Source organism: Taudactylus pleione, unplaced genomic scaffold, assembly GCF_031769625.1.
Source record: "Taudactylus pleione unplaced genomic scaffold, aTauple2 ptg000155l, whole genome shotgun sequence".
Lineage (NCBI taxonomy): Eukaryota > Metazoa > Chordata > Amphibia > Anura > Myobatrachidae > Taudactylus > Taudactylus pleione.
This window is the reverse complement of record NW_028284557.1, coordinates 4,560,420-4,565,973: the sequence shown is the minus strand read 5'-3', so window position 1 is coordinate 4,565,973 and position 5,554 is coordinate 4,560,420. Positions and strand designations below refer to the sequence as shown.

The 5,554-nt window shown below is 40.5% G+C and overlaps 1 pseudogene; it reads right to left on the bottom strand.

Moving 5' to 3' along the window:
• Positions 1–204: 204 nt before the first annotated feature.
• Positions 205–323, bottom strand: LOC148521745 (5S ribosomal RNA; annotated as a pseudogene).
• Between the last annotated feature and the right edge of the window lie 5,231 nt (positions 324–5,554).

The following is a 5,554-nucleotide window of genomic DNA, read 5'->3' as shown; positions in this document are numbered from 1 at the left end:
GTTTAGTCATAATAGTCAGATGATATGAATCCATCATCTGTTAAAATCAGACTTCATAAACATAGTGAAATCTGATGGCGAAATGATAATGAATTCTACATTACACAGGATAAAGATTGATATAAATTGTTGATACTATATAGGTATAGTTAATAAGCTTTATAATGCTTGGCCGTGTGCAAAAACAATCCCAGGTTTTTATTTTACCTACAGCACCTGGTATTCCCAGGAGGTCTCCCTTCCAGGTACTAACCAGGCCAATTACTGTTTGGCTTCCAAGATCAGACGAGATTGGGCAAATCAAGTAATGTATGGCTGTAGGTGTGCTTATACAGGGAAAATTGCACCAATACCTGGTCAAAACAATATATATGTAGGACTAGTTCAATGTATAGTCCATTTTATTAGTAAATAACAACATTCACAAAAAGTAATGCATAAGCAAACTTTATTTGTTACACGTGGATGTTATGTAATCAATGTATCAAAAGTACCTGGAAGGGAGACCTCCTGGGAATACCAGGTGCTGTAGGTAAAATAAAAACCTGGGATTGTTTTTGCACACGGCCAAGCATTATAAAGCTTATTAACTATACCTATATAGTATCAACAATTTGGGCAAAATTTACTAAGCGGCAGTTTCTATTCTATTCTAAACCCCGGGGGTTTGGTGGCAGTTTCTATTCTATTCTAAACCCCGGGGGTTTGGTGGCGGTTTTGCAGCGGTTTCTAAATGACAGCCCTGTTCTATTCTATTCTAAAATGTGTTTTGATGGCAGTTTTGCAGCGGTTTTGGACTTTGTAAATCTGCAGATAGCAAAACCGCCGCCAAACCACAGTCAAAACACATCTTAGAATAGAAAAGAACAGGGCTGTCATTTAGAAACTGCTGCAAAACCGCCACCAACCCCCGGGGTTTAGAATAGAATAAAACCCACCACCAAACCGCCGGGGTTTAGAGTAGAATGGAAACCGCCGTCAAACCACCGCTTAGTAAATGTTGCCCTTTATATCAATCTTTATCCTGTGTAATGTAGAATTAATTATAATTTCGCCATCAGATTTCACAATGTTTATGAAGTCTGATTTTAACAGATGATGGATTCACATCATCTGACTATTATGACTAAACTGTATGGTACTGTATTATTTTACTGATGTATAATAAAAGTTATATTTTATTACATATATAATCATTTCACAAGAGTGCCCCAGAAAATAGCCCTACTTTTTCTCTTCTGTTGTTTAACATATGTACTATTGGGCTTTGGGAGCACCACCAACAATAACTGATTATATAATTAGCTCATTAATGTTATACCCCTTTTACACCGGAGCTAAAACCCGGGTTTTTGAAGGGTTAACCCGGGCAGCTCCCTGGTGTAAAAGGGCAGAGGGTTGGATCGCCGGGTCGAGTGACCCGGCAATCCAACCCAGGTAACTAGCAGGGTTTAACACGGGCGTAGCCCGTGAAACCCTGCTATGGGAACAGCGCACTCCGGGTCACGAAGACCTGGAGTGCGCTGCTAGCCGGCCGATTGGTCCGGCTTCAGTGGCGCTTGGAGATGACGTCATCTCCAAGCGTCCACTTTCACTCCGCAAAAGCCGCGTCTATGCAGACCCGACTGCGGTGTGAGCGGCGCTGACTCGGGAATATCCCGAGTCAGCGCCGGCAAAATTCCGGGTCTGATCCGGATAGGAACTTTGTTCCAACTCCGGGTCAGACCCGGAATTTAGGTGGAAAAGGGGTATAAGATGGTTGGTATATATTATTGAATTTATCTAAAGTTCTGTGCAGAATCTTCCCTCTTTTCCCTTGATCACTACATGCTAAAAATAGTAAACATTACAGATGTGCACAGAACCCCATGTTTTGGTTCTAAATCATCGTCGTGTTTTGGTTTTCGTTTGCCAAAACCACCCTCAAGTGTTTTGGTTTTGGATCTGGATTACAAAAAAAAAAAAAAGCAGAAATCATGTAATTTGGGCCTATTTTGTATAATTAACCACAATAACCTTAATTTCCAGTAATTTCCAGTCAATGTTGACCACCTCACAGCTAGCAATATTGTTTTCTCCCATATTGGCCAAGACTAAACTAAGGGACAGAGGAGCGACACAAACAAATGGCAGTTTAAGAAAGAATATAGCACATCTAGGAAACAGAGTGGCACTGCAGTGGCAGACAGGATGGCAGTTTAATACTTAGTACTAGGGATGTTAGGGACCCATCTTATGGGGCTCACCTTGACACGGTGGATGGGCAAACATGTACTAAGAACCTCACTTATACTCCATGTTAATTGTAGAGTTTATTAGGTTTATTTTGTCTATCATTGTTCTTAGTACATAGAGTGTGTGCCTGCATTCTATGTCCCCAGCTAACAGTGTTGTTAATCATCTCTACACATGCTCATCCTCCTCACCCTCATCAGTGTTAACATCATCACACAAGATTAGCTCATCCCCACTGGCATCCACCATTACAGAAGTCTCTGTACTTTGCTGCATTTGGTGGCAAAGGTCTTTCTCATAGAATTTGCAGTTAAGTTCCTGATTTATTTTCATCATATTCTATTAGTTTGTACTATGACTTACCTCTGCCACCTGTTCTGCAGGTTAGTATATCCATATTTGCCTGAGAGATCTGTTCAGCATACAAGCTGCAGCATGTGTATGTGTTAAGGTGCATACACACACAATGATTTTTTGAACGATTATCGATAACGATATCGTTTATTGTTCAATCATTGAAAAAATCGTTCACTTTCTGAGTTAAAACGATGAACGATTATCGTTCATGCGAGTTCACGTTTGTAGTTCAGTCAGACTGACCAACTGAACGATTTTCATTAAGGGAATATGCAAAAATCGTTTGTACTTCACAAAAATCGTTCATTACACTTTAAAAAATCTGACAGATCTGGTAGGGGTAGATTTTAACATGACTCTTGCTCCTCACCTGGACAAATCAGGCTCCCCCTCGTAGAGACATATCAACCCCATCCTTAGCGCTACAAAAAAATATAGCTGAAAATGGGCTTTTTGATGTATGGCGTTTTCTTAACCCTACCACCCAAGATTATACCTTTTATTCCATACCTCATGATGTATATTTCTGTATTGATTTAATTCTTTGCTGTGCCTCTCTCTCGCAATCTGCAATTCATTCTGAGATAATTCCTAACACTTGGTCAGACCATTCAATTTTGTCAGTAACATTTGACCTCTTAGAATCTAAGAATGGTAGATCACCATGGAGACTCAACGAGACTTTATTAAAAATCCCCCAGTTTCAAGAATTGATAAAATCTAAAATTCAGGATTCTTTCGTCCTTAATTTACAGGGGGAGTGTACTATGTCGACGGTCTGGGAGGCCCATAAAGTCATACGAGGATCGATTATTCAATATGCCTCTTGTAGAAAAAGAGAACAGAAGCAACAGATGGATCACCTGACTAACTCCATTGCAGATCTTGACAGAGAACATAAGCGCACTCAGTCCAAGACTACTCTTACCCAACATTCTAAAGCAAGAGCTGAAGTGCAATCTCTCCAAGCTGAAGAGGTTGAGCGATCTCTGCGCTGGGCTAATCAAAATTTCTATGACAAAAGCCACAAGGCTCATTATTATTATTATTATTATTATTATCCTTTATATGGCGCCACAAGGGTTCCGCAGCGCCTCATAAAGTACATTAACAAATGAGCAAACTTGTAAAACAGCGACTTACAGTACAAGACAATACAGAACATGGTATATAAACATTGCTGCAGCGATCATAACACTCAAAAAGCAGTAGGGCGTCAGCTACCAAGGGCGTCAGCCCTTGTGGAGAGTTTTGAGTAGATGATCGTATGAGTGAGGGTAGGAAAAGCACATAAGGGAAGAGGGCCCTGCTCGTGAGAGCTTACATTCTATAGGAGAGGGGTGACACAGACAGGGTAGACAGGAAGAAGCATGTGAGCAGCAGGTTAGGATTAGAGCTGGAAGGTTTTGAAGTAGTGAGTCTTGAGAGCCCGTTTGAAGATTTTAGAGAGGTGGAGAATCAGAGGGAGAGAGTTCCAGAGGTAGGGAGCAGCACTGGTGAGATCTTGGAGGCAGGAGTGGAAGGAAGTGATCAATAGGCAAGAGATGTGGCATGCATTTGTAGGAAAGGGAGGGAGATTAGTGTTAGTGTGATGTAGATAAAGGTGTGGTGAAGGGAGAGGGAGAGGAGGGTGGGTGCTGAGCTTAGTGGTTGGGTAGTAGGACCATTGTGGGGGAGAAGAGAATGAAAGAGGAGTAACAGGAGAGGAGAAGGAGGGAAGCAGAGGGGAGGAATACAGACAGAGGAGGGGAGAGAAGGAGAGGAAGAAGTGGAGGAGACTAGGAGGGAAGGATAGAGGTGGGAACAGGGGGGCAGAATAAAGAATTAGGTAGGCACTGAGTAAAGTGAGAATTTGAAGACAACATGGTCACGATGTGGATGAGGTAAGAATAGTGTATGTGTGAGAACGACAGTGTTGTAGGTTTTTTAAAAATGCTGGTGAAAGAACACGGTTGGTGAATGTGTATGCTTGATGAACAAAGTTGTGGGTTTTTTTTTTTATTGAGGGGAATATATGTGATTTAAAGTGTTTTGAAAATGAGTAATAAAAAAGAAGTTCAAACTTGTGAGGCTAGGCAAAAGCAATGGTAAATCAGACCGTATATGCAAGGTTTAGAGGTTACTTTGCATTGGTACAAATAAGAATTTTGTATTTTGTGAAAAAAGAGGCAACACAAATAGTAGCAAGTGATGTATTGTCTTTGCAATGATCAAACAAGGAGTTCAGTGTTGCATGTCCTGGTTATGCAGGCAGCAGGTGTTTGTTGTGAAGAGGTAGTGAACTCAAACTTGATGCTCCAAAGGTGTCCATATGCAGTATTGATAGCAGTTTAGTTTTGTTTGATGAAATGTTCCCCTATTTTCCTTCGGTTTAACGCCGGTGTAATGCTGACATTTTCCCTAAAATTTATTTTGCACTTAGGAGTCTGCTAACTCCAGCCAAGGCTAAAACAGCCTAGTGAATGATATTTAAGTAGAGAAGTTGCCAAGTGTGCATCCTAATTAATGACAACCCCCCACTGGCCAGCCAATACAGACCAAGCAATAAAATGGCTTAAATAAATATGTAGCATATACCAAACATTTAGGACTTAAGTTCAATCATGCCTACATACAATCTAAAGACTGGAGATAGTACTTATTGCAATTTATATACAATAAAATAGTATAAGACTGCAGCAGACTTGCGATAATAATTGCTGATTACCTAAATATATTATTCAAATAAAGCAGCACATCAGGAGTAATGTTCTGCATTACTCCTGATGCAATTATTGTTTGGTAAATTCCTTCGGTGTGCTTTAAACAATTCTTTAGTCCATTTTAGGAACATTTTATATATCACTTGCTATTAAAAGGTTAGGTTTCAAATGGAGCGCTCCTCACTGCCGCCGCACCTAGCACCCGCACCCATCAGCCAGATGCTTCTAATTAAATATAGAAAGAATTTTGTGTAAACACT